The sequence below is a fragment of the Pygocentrus nattereri genome, chromosome 4, assembly GCF_015220715.1.
Source record: "Pygocentrus nattereri isolate fPygNat1 chromosome 4, fPygNat1.pri, whole genome shotgun sequence".
Classification (NCBI taxonomy): domain Eukaryota; kingdom Metazoa; phylum Chordata; class Actinopteri; order Characiformes; family Serrasalmidae; genus Pygocentrus; species Pygocentrus nattereri.
The window spans coordinates 39238155-39260714 of record NC_051214.1 but is presented as its reverse complement, the minus strand read 5'-3'; positions in this window follow the sequence as shown (position 1 = coordinate 39260714).

Genomic DNA, 22560 nt, shown 5'->3' with positions numbered 1-22560 from the left:
ATAGAGTGCAGTGTAAGACAGGGTCCGCACTGGATTCTTCTGAATACTGCTTCTGGCTGTGCGTCTCCCTGTTGCTAAGTGACAGCAGGGTTGAAAGTGTCGGTCAGTTTTACAAGCTAGCTATTGTTTTGATTAGTACAGGCTGAAAACTATGTGATGTGGTGCAACCAGTAAAAACAAATGTTGCCAATTAAAACAAAAGCTATTATTGTTTATGTGATGCTAATTTTTATCTGTGAAATCATACAGTTCAGGGTACTCAGCAACTGCAGGCATCAATGAAGAAAAAAAATGTTTTGATGCAAGCTCCATGACAGCTTCAAAGTTTTTTTAACTCTGACCAGACAGCACCGTCAAAGATGTTTCCCATCAAGATGCCTGATCCACTTGTACCAACACAGCACATACTCGCATGTCACTACCATTTCAGTGTCACTGCAGTGCTGAGAATGATCAACTGTCTCAGTGGTGGTCCTGTGGGTGCCCTGAACAGTGATTAACAGGATAAAGTGGGGCTAACAGATGATGCAGAGAAACAGATGAACTACAGTCTGTAACTGTTGAACTACAGTGCGCATGAAAAGTGGAGTTGATGAGCTGGATAATGGCTGTAAAAACCTAATAAAGTGGCCAGTGAGTATATATTGAACATTGTGGTACTACTATATACTACATGCAGAAGTCATGGTTCCATTAATTATGACAAGTAATACAGGTCCTGCAGAAGCACAGCAGCACAAGACCATCACACTACCATCACCAGTTTGACTGCTTGTATGATGTTCTTGTGGTGGAATGTGTTGGTCGCTTCATGACACATGAATCAGGATCAATGTCTTCTTCCACCCGTGACTCATCAGTCCACAGAATATTGTTCTGGGGATCAGCAAGATGTTTTTTGGCAAATGTAAGATGTTTCACATCATACATCATTTACAAATGTTGTTTTTGATCAGCAGTGGTTTGCGCCTTGCAACTCTCCCAAGGATGCCATTTTTGCCCAGTGTCTTTCTTATTGTGGGATCATGTACATTGACCTTAATGGAGTTTTTTCCATTTGTGGATAAAGGCTCTGACTGTGGTTTGCTGGAGTCCGGGATCTATAGGAATGGCTTTGTAACACTTCACAGTCTGGTAGATTTAACTAACATTATTAGACGGCCAATAAATAGTCAAATTCTCACTGTGTACAATCTGATTGTGTATCATTAACAGAGATCCCCTAAATTATGACCTGCTAGATAGGCCATTTGATCCTATAACAGAACTGGAAAACCAGGAGTACACTCTTAGTAAAAGAAGCACTATATAGTGCCAGAAAAATGTTCTTTGAATTGTAACATTACTGGAATGCTTTGGCACTATATAAAAACATATCACACCATAAAACACAATTTAGACATGCAAAGAACCATTTAAACATTTGGTAGCACTTTACTGTAAGGTAGAGTTCACAAGGCTACATGACACCTGAATAAGTTGTCCTGACAACTGACATAACTCTACATAAATATTTATAAATTCTTTGTCCAATAGGCATCATCCACTATAAACCTCACATTTGCCAATTTTGATCAACATTAGCTAAAGTAATCTTTATGACAGATGATGCCTATTGGAATAAGTATTTACAAACATTTATGTAGGGACAATTGTTATGACAAGCTTATGTAGGCGTCATATAGCCTTATAACAATGCCTTACAGTTAAATTACATATTTCAATGGTTCTTTGTCATAGCTCTTTACATTACCTTTGCCTTTACCAAAAAAACACCCCTTGTAAGGGTGTAATTTGAGCCAATTAAAAGAGTATAATAGTTTTTAATGGGTGATTAGATTTTTTTCATTATTGATAAATAGGAATTGAGGTTGAGGGCAGTTCAATCTCTCTGAAATCTACATCAATCTCTATCTGCTTCCACATGAAATTGTTCTTGGATAAGATGATTTAATTTGGCATATATCGACTGAAAAGAATCTCTGTTTGTTGGCTGCTGGTGGATTAAGCTGCTGATTTGGAGACATTTATCAGCCTGACAGATCATAAACCAGTCACTTCTAATTGACAATCACTGTTATATCATATAAACATAACTCAAAAATGACCACCCACATTTTTACAGGAATATTGAGAAGAAAAAATGTTGTAAAGAATAGTGAGCATGGCGTTTTTCCCCCCCAATAAACTGACATGGTTCCTCTGAAAAGTGCTGAAGGAGCAGACTTTGATTACTGATGTTATTACTCTTGCTGAAATGGTTATATACTTTGGAGGGGACGTTTCCTGCTCTTAATGAAATACTTTGACAGAACGTCAGGGTGGTTGCCCTTGATGGTAAAGTATGTTTGACAGAAGGCCAAACCGACAACCCTATAGTTTATACCGACATGAATTCTAGAAGTTATCTGTGGATGCCATAGTTTCCAATAATCACTTGCCATGGCTGGCCTCATCTCTGACTAGGGTCACTGGCTAATACTAACAGCCATGGAATAGGAGAGACAAGTATGTGTGTATAACAAATATGTCCATCACACTGCACCATATGCCAAAGGTTGTGATGTTTAGAAACATTGTCGTTGACTGAAGCATGTTGTTGATATAAAAACAGAGCAGCGCTGCTTCACCAACAGTCCAAACCGCAAGGCCGTCCTGTGTGTTTACAGAGAAACCTTTCTGTTCAGCCATTCCTCTCTGGCCTAACTGCAGTTTTTGTTCTTTCACATGCATACAAAAAGGAGGTTTAGTCGAAATAGAATGGGGGAAAAAAAGAGTTGCTTGGAATGCAGCCTGAAAATAAAATGGTCATTCATGATAAGTAAGAGGGACAGCGTATTTGTCTTACTGCAGAGTGTCATTAATCTTGCTGAGTGTATTTCTAATCTGCTGTGCTCTTTAGGATTTTGTTTGACATGATGTAAAGTATAGTTCAATGAAACACAGTAACAAGTCAGAGGATATACAGTCTGCTTTATAATTGTTGGCACTCTTGGTAAAGATGAGTATAAAAGGGCATCAGAAGCTCACTAACTGTTTTGTTTTGGGGTTTGCTTAGATACTGTTTTACTTAGATTAACCCTTTAACAATCCATGGGCCACTGACAAGGCCAAAGTATTGTGACACACTTCTGTAATCGAAGTCCCTGTAGATACTGAATAATAAGCCTTTGTATATAATAAGCCCGGAATGTTACAGGGTTAAATTTACTTGTATCAAGGTTAGATTTCTCTCATATTTTTCAATATGAGAATGAGTAATTAACCACAATGACATGTTTTTCTGACTTTTTTAACTTATCTTTTAAAAGGTACCAATATTTATGTAGCTGATTGTGTATGGTAGTGTTGCAGTTACTCAAAAACTCGGCTAATTCTCTCAAACTGGGATTAATTTACAGATTACATCCTGTAAAAAGTAATCTCATGAGTCATTTACTGTTATTCTCTAAAACCCATGTAAATCTTTACCACCTGTACAAGAGAAAAGCCAGCAGTCCTTTCAGTATTTTACTGAGAAAGAGTCTTTACTCTGAACATGTAGCAATGCTTGATTAAAAAGATAAACAGTTGAACCAAAAACAGCTGTTTGAAATAAAATCTGTGGCAAAGTCATGTAGTCAGCTGCTGCTGGTTGGCCATGCAAATTATCTACAAGAACATAAATAATAATATAAATGCATCCAGTGTAATTAACAGGGCTCAGTTAAGACCTATGAGTATTGCAAGTAATGCAGTTCTAGTGAAGACGTGTTTAAACCATAATAGTACTTTTTTATAGGACAAAGTAATCAAGTTACTAAAACGCATTATTTTTTACCACCCTACTTTACATCCCATTATTTTGTATGGAGTTACTTTGTACCATATTATCCCCAACGCTGGTATATGAGTAGACTTTCAGTCGATTTGTGCTGTTGTTTTGCAGTCTATTCTACAACTTTCATGTCTGAAGTCCATTTAAAGACTTCTAACACCCAGGACAAACAAATAAACATGCGCTGGCGGCAAATTTGTTTATTCTCTGCTCAAACTTTCAAGGAAACTGGGGCACATCTCTGTGGTGGGGAGGAGAGAAACAGTCTGCAACGCAGATTTTACAGAAAGCACTTCATATCCAGACATGGTTAATGCATCCCTGAATGATAAGTTATCTCCTGGCTCGTCAGCTGCTTCTCTGGAATTTCCACACATCCTCTCACATAGGGGTTCACTGATGTATGTTTGGAGTGTAAATGTTTATGTGGGGTCCATTTCAGAATGAGGTACAAACAACCAATGCGTGTGCTCATGTTTACATCTGATCTCCAGGGCAGGAGGAGAAACAAGTTTGCTAAGTCATTTGTGTTGCGTTTATTTACTGGTACATACATTCATATCTTTTCCAAAATGTCAAGTCAGCACAGCAGATGTTTTTTTTTTTTTTAAAGTGGGGTTTTGTACACCTTTCATAATCATGAGTCATAATTAACTGCCCCCCATGACTGTTTATTTTGTCCCCTAAGGCTTGGACATCTGTGTAAATCTCTCAAGAAAAATTGGTATGAAATTGCTGATGCATTTTTGCCTTGGAGGCTTGTTGGCCAAATTCTTTACACGTGTTCTGCTTGACTTTCAGTCCTACTGACTATGTGTGGAATCTGTAGCATCGACAACAAGCATTAAAATGAGAGACACTGCAAAGATTTACAGCGTCATGGTTCTGTGAGCTAGACTAATAAGATTAGTCATGTTTGTGAGCGTTCTCCGTCCAAGCACAGTAAGAGTGTTATTGATTAACATTGATGGTGACATGAAAACCGTTCTTGTGCCCTTGATTCTTCAGATGTTTGTTTCCCTATAACTACTCAGAACTGCCTGCCTCTGCTGCTTTCTTGCCATCATTTCTCAGTGTCTCTTCCATGTTTGCACTCGTAATGAAATCCAGAGAAGCCCTCTGCATTTGGTGATTAATCTCGATCACCAACTATTATCACAGGATGGAATGTTTTACATAGCCTCTAATGGCTTGCTGTTGTGGGTGATTTTCAACTTTTGTGGTTTGTTTTTTGGCACGTCTACAGCATATTGAATTAGGAACATGACTTATGCATTCGTTGGGTTAATAGTTATATGAAGGGAGCTTTCTTCGTGAGGTAAAAGGATAAAAGTCACCCACCAGGGCTTTTTTTGTGGTCAGAGGACACTTAAAATGAGTTACACTCTGAAAAATAAAGGTTCCTAAATGGTTCTTGGAAATAGTTTACATTTATAGTGCTTTGCCAAAGTCTTACATAGATGGGAAAATAGTATAAAACTATTTATTTTGGCAGGAAGTGTTTTTGCTTGCAAAAAAACATAACATTAAAAGAAATACAAATAAGTAGAAATGTAGTAAAATATAACAACAATGTACAACCCCAATTCCAATGAAGTTGGGACATTATGTAAAACATAAGTAAAAGCAGAATACAATGATTTGCTAATCCTTTTCAACCTATATTCAATTGAATACACTACAAAGACAAGACATTTAATGTTCAAACGGATAAACTTTATAGTTTTTTGCAAATATTCACTCATTTTGAATTTGATGCCTGTAACACGTTCCAAAGAAGTTGGGACAGGGGCAACAAAAGACTGGGAAAGTTGAGGAATGCTCAAAAAACACCTGTTTGGAACATTCCACAGGTGAACAGGTTAATTGGAAACAGCTGAGTGTCATGATAGGCTCAGTCGTTCACAAGCAAGGATGGGGTGAGGTTCACCTCTTTGTGAACAACTGTGAGAGCAAACAGTCCAACAGTTTAAGAACAACGTTTCTCAACATGCAATTGCAAGGAATTTAGGGATTTCATCATCTACAGTCCATTATATCATCAAAAGATTCAGAGAATCTGGAGAAATCTCTGCAAGTAAGCGGCAAGGCAGAAAGCCAACATTGAGTACCCGTGACCTTCGATCCCTCTGGCGGCACTGCATTAAAAACCAACATCAAGGATATTCCCACATGGGCTCAGGAACACTTCAGAAAACCACTGTCAGTGAACACAGTTTGTCGCTCCATCTGCAAGTGCAAGTTAAAACTCTGCCATGCAAAGCGAAAGCCATATATCAACAACACCCAGAAATGCCGCCGGTTTCTCTGGGCCCGAGCACATCTGAGATGGACTGATGCAAAATGGAAAATTGTTTTTGAAAATCATGGACGTCGTGTCCTCCAGCAAAAGAGGAAAAGGACTGTCCAGACTGTTATCAGTGCAAAGTTCTAAAGCCAGCATCTCTGATGGTGTGGGGGTGTATTAGTGCCCATGGCATGGGTAACTTGCACATCTGTGAAGGCACCATTAATGCTGAAAGGTACATACAGGTTTTGGAGCAACATATGCTGCCATCCAAGCAACGTCTTTTTCAGGGACGTCCCTGCTTATTTCAGCAAGACAATGCCAAGCCACATTCTGCACGTGTTACAACAGCGTGACTTTGTAGTAAAAGAGTGCAGGTACTAGACTGGCCTGCCTGCAGTCCAGACCTGTCTCCCATTGAAAATGTGTGGTGCATTATGAAGCGCAAAATATGACAACAGAGACTCCGGACTGTTGAGCAACTGAAGTTGTACATCAAGCAAGAATGGGAAAGAATTCCACCTACAAAGCTTCAACAATTAGTGTCCTCAGTTCCCAAATGCTTATTGAGTGTTGTTAAAAGGAAAGGTGATGTAACACAGTGGTAAACATGCCCCTGTCCCAACTTCTTTGGAATGTGTTGCAGGCATCAAATTCAAATTGAGTGAATATTTGCAAAAAACAATAAAGTTTATCCGTTTGAACATTAAATATCTTGTCTTTGTAGTGTTTTACACAATGTTCCAGCTTCACTGGAATTGGGTTTGTATTTTTTTTAAATAAAGAATTAAGGTTATTAATATGTTGGTTAGAAGTATACAGTTTGGTTCTTGACTTGTTACTGCACTCGGGCCATCGCATGGATTTGTTAAATTCCATCTGCACCACACCTGAAGTGAATGAAGGATTGATTAGATAAACTAGTAAAGTTCCTTACGGAGAGCTTTGGAAATGGTTCCTGTAATATATTAACAGGTATAAATCACAATATATTGTTTATTTGTATAATGTAAATAGTTTTTTTGTCCAGATAAACAGCTTTACGTACCATTTTTTCAGAAGGATAGACTTTTGCACAGTCTAGTCTCTCTGAGACGGATGTGATCTCATACCAAGAATGCACATCTGTGCACAAAATGTTAAGTTTTTGGTGCTTTGTGGCGAAATCTGCCACAAACAACTCCTTAAACCCACCCCTACATCCCTAGTACGTGCTCTTTTAATGTCTGGAGTACAATCAGTAACACAATTGAAGCAAAGAACCCAGCCAAATATTATCATTAACTCACATTCATTCCTCAGAACGTTTCAGAAGCGCCCTTGAGTTTAGCTTTGTCAGGTGTGACTGAAGCACCAAATCAGTTCAATGAAAGCAAATATCTAGTTTGAAGACATCAACTTAAGAAATTTGATTTATTTGCCAAAATAATGTGGTAAATATTAAGTTTACCAAGCTTGGCCATCTGTTCACGAATTGATGTTTTAAATAAAAAAATGATGGTCTTGGTTATATGGCAGTTTCTGCCCATAATGGAGGTGCAAAGTCATATTTTAAATATAAAAGGGGTTCCAACTGCATAAGATCACAGCACTGAAATGGACATGACTATACTTTGGATGATTTCAGACAGGCTTATTCCATCAGTGGCTTTTTGGAGTAGCTGTGGATGAAGTTCATACAATTACTCGAAGGTGGGTACATATATTTATGTATTTCTAATGTTCTAGCTTTTTAGTTATAAACGAACATTGTTTAGCTCTACTACAAATCCAAGAGCCCATCTTTTTCAGACAGAGCTGCCAATTCTTATCACATTACTTTTACTCTGGCTGTATTGTCACAACTGTGAATGACAGAAACCACAAACAGCTGCACTGATCAACTTTCATTACTTGTCCAGTGACATGTTCTAACGCTAATGCGTAGTATAGTTTAATGGAACCTTTTTTCTGTCGCAAGACATCATGTTTAATCTTCACATCAACATGCCTAATTGGAGTTTAGGGGGGACTTTTCAGGCCTGGTCGGTAAACATGGCTTGGCTGACTGACTGTGGGGAAAATTTTGTAAATGTGATTTTTTGGTGAACAAATAAGTCATTCAAGTACACCTTGATAGTTTCTCATAACTTCACCCCTGTCTAACTTTTAAAAATGCTCAAACATTGGAGGCACACTTTGGACCATGTGGGAGGGAAGGAGGGTGGGCACTACAACACAAAAAAAAGGAAATAGATAATGTAATATTGCTGTATCTATGTCATCTTTACTTCATGGCGATGCAAACATGATTACAAAAAACATGTGTTTACAAATGTCATATCATTCTTACAGTCTGAGCGTACAGATACTCAAAGACATCTTAAACCTAGTGTGGAAAAATGTACTATCATTAACTTGGTGCGAACACTGAAAACCAAAGAGTTTCTGATATAAACAAGCAATAAAGGTGCAGCAGTTTGTCCAGATTTTGTTTTGCTGTGGCAGTTTCTAATACAGCTACCCTTAACTAACCTTATGCATATAACAAATAATTCTGCTTACGACAGTGTTCTCTCTGTCAGCTTCTCATATTTCAGACTCATTTATGCAGCACAGTGCAAGGAGTCTTCATCTTTAGGGTGTGGTAACACTGGTTATAATTATATATTGTGACAGATTTGTACTTCAGTTTGGACTAGTTTTAGTTTTTAGGTGTAATTACTCTTAGAAGAGCCATTCAAGGTTCTTTAGGGATCCAAATGTGGTTCTTCTGTGGCATCGCTCCAAACAGCCCTTTATTTTTAACAGTATAAGGTACTGAACTCCTGTTGAAGAGCTCTCTTGTAATCCCCTGGATAGGAAACATTGGACTGGAACCTTACCAAGTCCTTTCTGAGACCAAAGCAGAGCAGAATGACCTCATTCAGAAAAAAAAACCTTTGCATGAATCAGTGTGAGGTAGAATTGGATCTTATTTTAGACATCAGTTCAACTTTTCTCACCATCATGATTCATTCTAAATGTAAGAGATGGAAGGCAAGGAAATCTGAGGGGAAGTGCTGTTGGGGTGGGGTGTCAGTGATGGTGCAGGGTGGTGGGGGTGGTGGTGGGCAGTCTGAGAGAGGATCTTAGAGTGGCTAACCGCAGGAAATCTCAGCGGCCCACATTTAATCATACACGTATGTCACTCACTCAGACTGTAGCAACAATGGTTGGCTGAAATAAGGCAAATAGCCTGTGGTTATGCATCTGAGTGTCCATTGTGTGGACATATTGACAGGTGTTATTTTTATCTCCTGTCAACGGTGCACCTGCTTGTGAGAATAATTGCCCTAACATCTCTCTTAAAGCTACAGTTCAGTGAAAAATCAAAATTAAACAATTTTCCTAAAATGTAATGCCCTAATGTAAAAAACCAGGTTTGTTGCCTGAAGTTTGCTTTTTGCTGCTTTCTGAACAAAACCTTACATGTCGATTTTTGTTGTTTTTTGCAGTTTTGCGACATCATTTTAAAATGCCAGTTGCTCTTTACACTGTATTAAAATTTCGTGATGAATGAACCAAAAGAAACAGCCCAAATTTACCTGGGAAAAATTCTGATTCTATTGACTAATGTATGTTTTTTCCCCTCTTCTCTAAAGTTACCATTTTGGAGATTTTATACTACAAGTTCATAGTGAGGGTTTCACTGAATTACTCAAATTTATTTACATAGTGCCTTTTGCAACAGGCTCTGTCACAGCTTTACAGAAAATCCAGGTCCAATCCCCAGTGATCAAGTCAATAGTGACAGTGGCAGGAGAAATTCACTAAGAGCAAGAGGTACCCTTGAGAGGAACCAAGACTCATAAGTGGATCCCATCCTCCTCTGGTCAGCTGCAAACTACAGGGCTAATGTAGCTAACAAATAATGAAAGTGCATAACCACTAATTAGCAAAGTGCATGCCAAAATCATTACAAATAGACATAATTATGTGAGCACAGTTTTTGTGATTTATTGAAATGAGAATAAATTAATCAGAGCCTGTGTATGTGTATGTAACTGACATCTTGAACAGCACACACCATCTTTCAGTTGGTGAAAATAAAAAATTTTTTTTTACTCATCTTCTGTTCCATTTTTGCAAACTTTTGCAGGGGTCGTGAGCTCACTGACCAATCACTATTCATCTCCTGTGTTGGACTGGGGACAACCAAGCTGACAGATCAAATGTACCCCGGCAGCTAGCACTTTTCGAGAAATACCAAAAAGATAAAGCTTTGTCACAGATTATGTTAGCATTGCTAGCAGTGCTCAAACTGATATTTGAGTGAAGCAAGGAAGCTTTTCACACTACTTTCACTTTTCCAAATTAGATAGTAGCTCATTGAATGTCACCATTTGTTTTGTAAGGAGCAAAGGATATGTTTTTGTCCTTGAATGCAATCTGTCTGTTTGTTCATTTGTGAAAAAAAAATGCCCAACCTATAAAAATTCCACAATTTGGTCAGCCACAAATGCTGCTATACCTGCTAACAGACACCTGCGTTGGCTGGCATTGTGGTACACACACACAGAGAGCAAGTAGTTATGTTATCTTGGACTCACGGATGGCTGTGGCACCACTAGGGCTTAAACGTGTATCAACCCCTAGTGATCTCCTGACAATAGGGCCAAAAGTTGTGCCAGTTCAGTAATGTGCATAATGCAATGTACTTTTGTTGATTTTTGTAAATATTAGCATGTCATACTTTTTCAGAAATCACTTCAGTCTATTTGAGATGAATTAACAGCTTGACACAGTTTGATTCAAAGTTGATGATTTATGCATGCAGGTTACACAATGCAAATCATTGCACATAAGCATGAATTACTTGTTAAGTAATCTCAAATAGATCTGCTTGTATGATTTCATACACAATTATCTATGAAAACTGATAAAACTAAAGACATAAACACTATGTGAATGTGTTTTTTGCCAAACTATTTCTTTAATACCTTCTAGTCTGACACTGACTGTGTCACTGACTGTGGGAAAGGCTGAACTTCAAAGAACAGTCATATATTCACTATTAACTATCTGAAACATTATGTCACTGCTATATCTTTATTCATCTCTTAGATAAAGACTTTTCTCATGTTGAATCATTAATTTACTGTAAATGAGGTGGGGGTTCTCTAAATGTATTCTCTTGGCTGCTGTAGCCCTTTGTCAGCCAGCCTGTGCCTCCTGTGTACACAGTAAGGATTCAATATCCCCGTAAACTACACAGAGAACACAATGCTGAGAAGGCCTTGCCTCTCTTCCTATTGTGGCCTCGTTAGGGAAATGAAAGGGGTGTTCCGTCCATACTCCCCAAACGCTGTTTTTTTTCTCAAGTATTACATGGGAATTGTTTAGTTTATCAGCACTATTGTTAGAGGTATAATTCACCTCAATAAGCCATTACATACTGTTGCACGGTACCTTGTGGAGCCACAGCAGGATACAGGCTCAGAGTCATAGAAAAGTAGACAATAGGAAGGTGCCATTTTACCTTAGTCATTATGTGGGATAAGGGCATTAATAGGGACTTTTCCGCGACATTTAAATAGTTCTCTGTAGGAGTCATTGCTTAAAACATTTCCAAATTGCTGACTGGTCTGTGTTTTTCACAACCGATTGGTCTGTCCTGCAGTCAGTCCCCTTGAAGCTCCACCTTCAATCCTTGTACCACCTCCTCACAGCAATGTCCCTCTTATCTGAAGTTCCCAGGCAGCTCTCAGTGTGTGTGAAGGTGGTTCGTGTGTGTCCATGAGAACATGAACAGGTATGTGCTGGTTCAGGAGGCAGTGCGTGCAAGCACTTTCGTGCAAGTTGAGGCAGCCAGCCAGTGTGTCTGTGTATTATGAATGGGTCATGTTATACAAGGTCAGTATGGCCTACTCCAACAGAGTTCTTGGCTGAAAGTTCTCACTGAGAGCACTGAGTGCATTTTGCCAAACCCTGACCCAGAATATTTGGGTTACACAAAAACATTACACTTGGCTGTTTACAGTCAAGTCATGTGGTTGGGTGCTAAATAACAGCCAGTGGGGGTTAAAAGTTCTACATTCGGTTTTTATAGCAAAATCAAACCTGAACATCCTGAATACTAGCACTAGTTGTCTGATGTTTCCCCAGAGTGTCATAAAGTGTATCGAATATTGGTAAAACAGGTTCAGTGTAGTAGCTTGTAGCCTTGATTTAGAATGCTTGCTTTTAAATATGGGATGCAGCTTGCTGGTGAGCAATATCCTGTTTACTGTGACCTTCCTGGCTCTGGGATCATCTTTGACATCACTTTATTGTTTATGGCTGGATTCAAGGTGAACACTTTATGAGGCCGCTGTCTGATGTTCTTCCTGATTTCAGACCTGACACTATGTATGATATATAATGATATATAAGTTGTGAACCATTACACAACTTGTGCCTTGTACTATCACTCAGCTGTTGTAAATTATTAGTTACTTTGATAATGCCACCAGTGTTCTAGGGTGAATTGTTTCGGTTGGGGCTATAAATTATTAAATTAACTATGCAGCACTGTGCACAACTCAACACTATGAGTCTAAAAGGATGTGTAGCTGTCAAGAAGCTCTTACTGAGAAAAGGAAATAGACAACAAAAGAACACTCACAAACTAAACAAAGAAGCTGTTCTTCAGGTGTTCTGGTGTTCTCAGAACTATGGACTGACCACCTTAGAGTCCAGAACTTAACATCATTATGGAGGTGTGGAAAATATTCCTGCAAATTTCACTGAAAACTGAACGCCACATGAAAAGAACTGAAGCTGTAATAAAGGCAAAGAGTGGACCACTAAATACTGCTGAATGAGTTGTTGAGGCTTCTATCTAAATTGAATATTTGTTTCATACTGTTTTTTTCCTGACTCCGTTTTCAGTGGAAATTAAATAAATGAAGGCTGGTTCCTGAATTTCAGACAGTACTGTGTCCAATAACATATGAGTAATTTGCAGTTCAAGTGAGATGAATGGATTTTTTTTTTGTTTGCTGAAATGAAAGGGTTAAAAGTAAAAATTGAGAACACATTTCTCTAAACCCACTACAGTCATAAACTTGCCAGCAGCCTCTAGCTCCGGCTTTTCATCATTATTTGGTTAAGGTTTGTTTGATGTCACTCTTAGTTTTCGGAATGTGTGTTTAAATCCCTGAAAATGTAGAATAAGATGTGCAATTTCATGCTAACTTGGTTGTGCACATGTGCACTGTCAGACAAAAAGCAAAGCTGATCTTTAGTTATTAATGTGGAGGAATAGATCTGAATGAATGAAATATTGTCATTGAATTCTTTGTTCTGTACAAAGTTGAATGTGCTGACAACAAAATCACACAAACATCATCGATGGAATTCAAATTTATTTACCAATGGAGGCCTGGATTTGGAGTCACACACAAAATTAAAGTGGAAAAACACACTACAGGCTGATCCAACTTTGATGTAATGTCCTTAAAACAAGTCAAAATGAGGCTCAGTATTGTGTGTGGCCTCCATGTGCCTGTATGACCTCCCTACAACGCCTGATGAGGTGGCGGATGGTCTCCTGAGGGATCTCCTCCCAGACCTGGACTAAAGCATCCGCTAACTCCTGGACAGTCTGTGGTGCAACGTGCCGTTGGTGGATGGAGCGAGACATGATGTCCCAGATGTGCTCAATCGGATTCAGGTCTATGGAACGGGCGGGCCAGTCCATAGCTTCAATGCCTTCATCTTGCAGGAACTGCTGACACACTAAAGCCACATGAGGTCTAGCATTGTCCTGCATTAGGAGGAACCCAGGGCCAACCGCACCAGCATATGGTCTCACAAGGGGTCTGAGGACCTCATCTTGGTACCTAATGGCAGTCAGGCTACCTCTGGCGAGCACATGGAGGGCTGTGACCAAAGGTGTTGTGGATTTCAGTAACCTGGTCATGAACTTGAGGAATTGGGTCAAATTAAGTGTCGTATTAGCTGTTAGCCTTATCTTCAGGTGACAAAAAAAACTAAAACAAATACATATAGAGAGGCACTGTTTTCTGCAACGCTGAAAGCTATTCAAATTGACCTGTTCCACCTTTATTGGCATCAGAATAAAACTGCTGCACCATTTAAGGTAGCTTGGGAAATTTCAACAAAGAAGCTGGCGAATGAACTTCAGCCTTGTCCATTTTTCACTACCTGGCTTTATGATTACATCTGAGATGTCAATTTGAGTAGGAGTTCTATTACTGAGGAGCTCTGAATTTGATGAATTATAGGAAGTAATTCACTCTGTAATTATTATTTAGCTGAAATGTAAAAACAATGGACATTCTAAGGTAAGCCAATGAGTTAGCAAATACAACTATTTGAGTATTTTTTCTAACAATATCCATTTTACTGTTAATTTTACTTGTTGACACTTTTACTTATATTCATATATATTAGCATTATTAAGAGAGTAGCAGTACTTTTCTCACTCCTATTCCTTCTTCCGCTGTTGCGCATCCTTCTGAACTTGCTTGGTGTGATAGCAGACTGTTTCCATTTCTTTTCAACATACCCAGGTGTACAGCTTGTCCAGAAGAAGTCCCCCTGCTTCTTTTCCTTGCAGCTGTGAGTCAGCTTCCCCTTCAGCCTCACATTCCCAACCAAACTTGACTTTCTCCACCCTCCCCTCCCTGACTGTTGCTTCCTCATGTGTGATGTTTACTGAGGAACCTCAAACTGATACGTGCTGGGTTCTGTCACTCATTCCTCTCACCAGCTCTGGAGGGAGTGTACAAAGTTGAATGTGCTGACAACATAATCACACAAAAATCATTGATGGAAATCAAATTTATTTACCAATGGAGGCCTGGATTTGGAGTCACACAAAAAATTAAAGTGAAAAAACACACTACAGGCTGATCCAACTTTGATGTAATGTCTTTAAAACAAGTCAAAATGAGGCTCAGTAGTGTGTGTGGCCTCCACGTGCCTGTATGACCTCCCTACAACGCCTGGGCATGCTCCTGATGAGGTGACGGATGGTCTCCTGAGGGATCTCCTCCCAGACCTGGACTAAAGCATTCGCTAACTCCTGGACAGTCTGTGGTGCAACGTGGCATTGGTGAATGGAGCGAGACATGATGTCCCAGATGTGCTCAATCGGATTCAGGTCTGGGGAAAGGGCGGGCCAGTCCATAGCTTCAATGCCTTCATCTTGCAGGAACTGCTGACACACTAAAGCCACATAAGGTCTAGCATTGTCCTGCATTAGGAGGAACCCAGGGCCAACCGCACCAGCATATGTTCTCACAAGGGGTCTGAGGGTCTCATCTCGGTACCTAATGGCAGTCAGGCTACCTCTGGCGAGCACATGGAGGGCTGTGCGGCCCTCCAAAGAAATGCCACCACACACCATTACTGACCCACTGCCAAACCGGTCATGCTGAAGGATGTTGCAGGCAGCAGATCGCTCTCCACAGCGTCTCCAGACTCTGTCACATCTGTCATATGTGCTCAGTGTTAACCTGCTTTCAGCTGTGAAGAGCATGGGGCGCCAGTGGCGAATTTGCCAATCCTGATGTTCATTGGCAAATACCAAGCGTCCTGCACGGTGTTGGGCTGTGAGCACAACCCCCATCTGTGGACGTCAGGCCCTCATACCATCCTCATGGAGCCGGTTTCTAACTGTTTGTGCAGACACATGCACATTTGTGGCCTGCTGGAGGTCATTTTGCAGGGCTCTGGCAGTGCTCCTCCTGTTCCTCCTTGCACAAAGGCAGAGGTAGTGGTCCTGCTGCTGGGTTGTTGCCCTCCTACAGTCCCCTCCACTTCTCCTGGTGTACTGGCCTGTCTCCTGGTAGCGCCTCCAGCCTCTGGACACTACGCTGACAGACACAGCAAACCTTCTTGCCACAGCTCACATTGATGTGCCATCCTGGATGAGCTGCACTACCTGAGCCACTTGTGTGGGTTGTAGATTCCGTCTCATGCTACCATGAGTGTGAAAGCACCACCAACATTCAAAAGTGACCAAAACATCAGCCAGAAAGCAGAAAGGCACTGAGAAGTGGTCTGTGGTCCCCACCTGCAGAACCACTCCTTTATTGAGTGTGTCTTACTAATTGCCAATAATTTCCACCTGTTGTCTATTCCATTTGCACAACAGCAGTGAAATTGATTGTCAATCAGTGTTGCTTCCTAAGTGGAGAGTTTGATTTCACAGAGGTTTGATTTACTTGGAGTTATATTGTGTTGTTTAAGTGTTCCCTTTATTTTGTTGAGCAGTGTATTTAAATCATAGTAAATCTAGTTTTACTTGAACAGATTATTTCCAATAAAATATTCACCTTGAGCCCTATTCAAGCTGGATTAGTTTTACAAGAGGAGGTCCGGTAATGTAATTTGTGTGTGATTTGACTGGCTGATTTGTACGGTATAAAGGATCTCTGTAATTTCCCCAAATTATCCCAAATAGTCCTGGATCAAAACATCATAGCATGGATGTTTACATGAGCATTATGCCACAAATTATATATAGTCTAGCATCAGACTAGTAAAGTGGATTCAATTAACTTACTTAATGCTGTCCAGCAAGACAGAAAACACACTACCTTACGAGAGCTGCTTTCAGTTTCTTTTATTTATACTTGTAATTTGGACATGACCAAAGGTGTTGTGGATTTCAGTAACCTCGTCACGAACTTGAGGAATTGGGTCAAATTAAGTGTCGTATTAGCTGTTAGCCTCAGGTGACAAAAAAAAACTAAAACAAATACATATAGAGAGGCACTGTTTTCTGCAACGCTGAAAGCTATTCGAATTTACCTGTTCCACCTTTATTGGCATCAGAATAAAACTGCTGCACCATTTAAGTTAGCTTGGGAAATTTCAACAAAGAAGCTGGCGAATGAACTTCAGCCTTGTCCATTTTTCACTACCTGGCTTTATGATTACATCTGAGATGTCAATTCAAGTAGAAGTACTATTACTGAGGAGCTCTGAATTTGACGAATTATAGGAGGTAATTCAATCTGTAATTATTATTTAGCTGAAATGTAAAAACAATGGACATTCTAAGGTAAGCCAATGAGTTAGCAAATACAACTATTTGAGTATTTTTTCTAACAATATCCATTTTACTGTTAATTTTACTTGTTGACACTTTTACTTATATTCATATATATTAGCATTATTAAGAGAGTAGCAGTACTTTTCTCACTCCTATTCCTTCTTCCGCTGTTGCGCATCCTTCTGAACTTGCTTGGTGTCATAGCAGACTGTTTCCATTTCTTTTCAACATACCCAGGTGTACAGCTTGTCCAGAAGAAGTCCCCCTGCTTCTTTTCCTTGCAGCTGTGAGTCAGCTTCCCCTTCAGCCTCACATTCCCAACCAAACTTGACTTTCTCCACCCTCCCCTCCCTGACTGTTGCTTCCTCATGTGTGATGTTTACTGAGGAACCTCAAACTGATACGTGCTGGGTTCTGTCACTCACTCCTCTCACCAGCTCTGGAGGGAGGGATTGAAAACAGCTGCTGGATGTTTGTTTGGGGTCTCAACCTAAGGCAAATTTTTCTTTACTTAAACATACAGTCTCTGAACATCTTAAACGACCATTAATCACTGATTAATGACCTGGTCAGTACCTGTAAGAGAGTCTTTTACAGTGATGTAATCCCCAATGATGGCCATGAGAGCAGGCAGGAAGGTGAGGCCCAAACACTGGCAAGGACGAAACCCTGTGAGGATGGCACGGGGAGAAGGAGAACCCTGAGGGAGTGGTGGACAGTGTGCAAGTCCTGAGCCCCACCATCTGGGCGACCGCCTCCTGTTCTGCAGCAAGGCCGCTAAGGCCAGAGGGCTGGCCGCTCGACACAGTTTACTATGCCTAGGTAACCTGATCATGGCTAGTAAAACTAGCCAATGTGACTACTTAGCTACATGAATGCCATGAATGCATTATGTGATAATACTACATTATTTCACTTAAAATGTAACTAGTATGACTTCAGTGTTTGAGCATTTTTACTCAAATGTCAACTTTAATTGTAATGTGACATGTTGGATTGAGAATCTCAGAGCTAGCTCAGCATTTTGCTTACAGATTCATGGTAGATGATAAAAGCGGGGGGTCATTTAGTGGAGTAATATGCCACCATCCAATCATCATGCCTAAGTGTTTTTTTTTCCAGTGAATCTGTTGTTTTCAAATATGTTGTTTGATGGGATCACATGTGTTATCAGTGTTTTGATTGACTGTTTCATGAAAACTTGTTTCATGAAGGTGCTTGCAACCATGTCATTGATGTACATTGTGCTACTCAAGTGTTACTTAATTTCATGTAGGCTTCAAGTAACTAAAGTTGCGTGAAAGTTTGACTAAAGCCAATCTTATGCATCATTGTGCATTTTTAATTGAGTGAACACTCAAAGAACCCTTTGTATAATTAAAGGGTTCTTTGCATTGTGAAAGGGTTTTTCAGCTTGGTGGTCAATGTGCTATATATGGTTCTATGTAGAACCTTTTTGAAAAGGGTTTTACATAGCACCAAAAAGGGTTCTTCTATTGTCATGTCAGCTTGTTAGAATAGAAGAACCCTTTTTGGTGCTGTGTAGAACCCTTTACAGAAACAAATATAGCACATTCACCATCAAGCTGAAGAGCACTTTCACGATGCAAAGAACCCTTCAAAGAAAGTTCTTTGACTGTTCATGGTTCTATATAGAACAACTTTCATTACCAAAGAACCCTTGAAGGATTGTCATGGGTATGTGGTATATGTATACCTGTGTATCATGTAGACGGTACCTTTGCTTTTTCAGACCCCAGGTGACAGCACAATGGTGATCACTGAATATGGCCGCTTAGCAGACACAATAAAAGTATCTCAATCATCTACTTATTCACTGTTATCACTCTCACACATAAAAGCACACATAAGCCCACACAAAGCCAACAAACACATGGTGCTTTTGGCTGGACTTGTAAACATCCGAAAGCTGAACATGCTGTGTAATGAGTTTTGGAAGCACATTGACCATTTGTGCCCAGACCACTGCACACACTTGCAATCTGGCACTAGTCCCATTTCAACATATGGATTCAATTTTTAACCTTTGTCCTCAAAAATCTACTACAATGAACTAAACTGTCGTCCTGAGTCAACCTGAAATCAACATTGACAATTTTTACCTTGTTTGTCCTCCTGGTCTTTTATAGGAGTAAATTCTTGTTTTCCCATAATCTTCCATCAAATGACTTGTCTCAAAAATATCCTCAAATTTTTTTAACCAGTAAAATCATATTTCACTTTCTCACTTCCACAGTCGACACCTATCCTTAAGCAAAAGCACTCAGCTATATCAGAGACCCTCTCAGATACTATCTTTCACTCTGAAATGAGACATGGTAAGGGCCTCAACACTGCAGAGTTTAACATCATGTCTCATTAAACACATCTATTAGCTGGTTAACAAGGACTTAATGAGCGAGTTCAGAGTGCTAGAAGACGGAAAATGCTAAATGCTTTAGCTGTGACCCAGAAAGAACCCAGGCTGACACACCTGATTTACATTGTGTGAATATTTCATGATGAACGGACCAATTGAAATGGTCCAAAATGACCTAGAATAAAATCTTGTTATATTAACAAAACATCAAATAAGTTTTTTTTTCCCCCCAAAACATTTTTCTTGTGAAAGCAATGATATAATGAATGAAAAAGTACACATACAGTTTATAGTTTTTTTTTCTTTGCTCCACAGAGATGCAGATCCATCACTGTCAAACAAATCAATGACATCAGTTCAAATTGGGAAATCTCAAGTGGGTGAATATGCTCTTCTCATCACATTATCAACCATCATGCCCTCCACAATTGTGTGTGTCATTTGATCAATTTCAGTTCCCTCCACCAGAAACCCTCTTGTTTCTGTCAGTTTTGCATGACTTCATCACTCCTCCAGTTCCTCGTTATGAGTGTAGCAGGACCGAGGCGGATGCTGGACAGATGGCCACATGATTTCATTATTTCCTAGCTCTTTTTCTCATTGGCGCTAATCTGAAGGGTGTTGACCAACTCTTCTGTACTGCGCTGGACGCGCTTGCCTCAAACATGCTGTGCAGCGCTGCTCACAGTCGGGCTCTCCTTCATTTAGCTCTTATTAAGCAGTTCCAGACATTCTCAGCTGGGCTGGATCCCATTCTTATTCTCATAATTTGCGTCTGACGTGCCAGTGGAATGGAAGCTCATTTTGTAGCCAGCCTGAATTTGATCCTTCTCAAAAGCCATGGATATGCTAACAGATGACTGATGTGGTATATCATGATTAGCATTGATTTCCTCATTGGTGCCTTGTTTGAGAAAATATGGCACAGGCACTGTATTTAAAATAGAACAATACAAAACAAAGCAAATTGAACAGTAAAATGTTGACTACCACTTCTCTGGAAGAGTGAATACATAAAGCCCCAGTCTGAGACTTCAGAGGAACAATCGCTCCTTGGGGAGGTGGTAATACTTTTACATTTTATAAACTAATAAAAAATAAATAAATAAATAATGAATAGAGGCAGTCAAATGTTTTAATCAAGCAGTAATCATAAAAAGCAGTAAAAAGTAAAGAACAATAGCTGCATAAATAAACAAAAATTTGAAAATTAGTTGCATATGTTCTTGATGGAGCTTTAAACCTGCATGTGTATCTGCACTTTGGATCATGTTTGTTGCACTGAATTGGTTGTTTTCTCACATGTGCTTTGAATGTGTTGTCATGAGACACCAAACAATAACTGACCTGCTTTGTCTGCCTGAGTTTCCAAGCCCAGTTGTGCACCTTTTCCTGGTCAATTGACTATATAGCAAAGGTACGTTTCCATGGATACATGGACACACAGTGTCATGTGACTAGTGGTCAGTTCCCTTAGTCTCCAACTCTCTCTCTCTCTCTCTCTCCCTCTCTCTCTCTCTCTCTCTCTCTCTCTCTCTCTCTCTCTCTCTCCACTCTCTCTCTCTCTCCTCCATTCCCAGTCTTACCTTTGAGCCTGGGAGCGGAATTCTGGGAACATTTTTCCATGTGAAAAGCCGAGCTCCAGTGGAGGGGTGTGACGCCACTGCATTGTTTCGGCTGGCGAAAAGAGGAACCGCGCGCGATGAGGCCAATTCCTGTCCGCTCCAAAAAAACAGGCACTTTCTCACACTGGCTTCCTTCCTCGCTGGACAGCTCAAAACAATCCCAGAGTTGCAGGTCCCGAGGAGTGTGAACGAGGAATCGGCCGTGAGGAGGGCAAAAGGGAAGCAAGACTTTTTCTATCAGTTTATGCAGACTGTTTATGAGCCATTGAAAACAAACAAAGGGGCAATGCTACCCCCCTCTTACTCACACACATATACACACACATACAGCCTCCCCCACAGCCATCAATGTACACTCAGCCCACCAGCACTGAATTGTCATTCTATTCAGCCAGCAGGCTGGTGATCATTTCATCATCCTGTTGCAAAATCAGTGCAAAATATGCAAAATCATCTCGTTTTAGATGGCAGTAGATTCTGACCTTGTCAAACTTTTATTGAACTAAATCCATATTAACTGGTATTAAGAAACCCTAAAGCTAACACTCAGTCTAATCCTACCCATAACTCCAAACCAACATTTAAGCCTAACCCTAACTAAGGCTAAACTTAACTCTATCCATGGTCTAAACCCAAACCTTACACCAAACCCTCACTTTAATTCTAACCTTAATCTCAACTCATTCTAAAACCTAAACCTGAAATTAACTTTAACCCTGCTCTAAGTCTTAACCTTAAACCTGATACTCTAATTTCAACTGTAATCTCAAGCCAAAACCCTACAGTCAACCTTAATTCTAATCCAGGTCATAACCCTAATCCTAACCCTGAATCTAATGCTCACTGCAATTCTTACCTCAATCTAAAAGCCAAGGCTAAACATAACTCTAATATTGCGTATAATCCTAATCGCAACTCACAATCACAAACTCGCAATTTGAACCTCAACCCAAAAGCTAAAACTAAATTCTAATATTGCTCATAATTCTAATCCTAATCTTAACCCTGAACCTAATACTCTGAATTCTAACCTTAACATCCACACAAAATCCAAAGGTAAACTGAATTCTAGTCCTGGTCATAATCCTAATCCTACCCTAACACTTCCTCAAACTCTAACCATAACCTCACCCCAAAACCTAAAGCTAAACTTAACTCAAACCCAGTTCTAATTTTATACCTAAACCTCACTCTAACTAACTCTAACTAACACTCACTCTAATAACTTTAACTAAAAACCAAACTCAAACTTTAATCCTAGTTCACACTCTAGCTCTGTTGATAACCAACCATCAGAGTTTCACCAGATAGTTTATTAATAGTTTGAGCATATTGGGGGTCATCACCATGGTGATATATCACCGATTTTTTGGTATTTTTGGACTATTACTGCCTTAATTTTTAACATACATCAACAAAAAT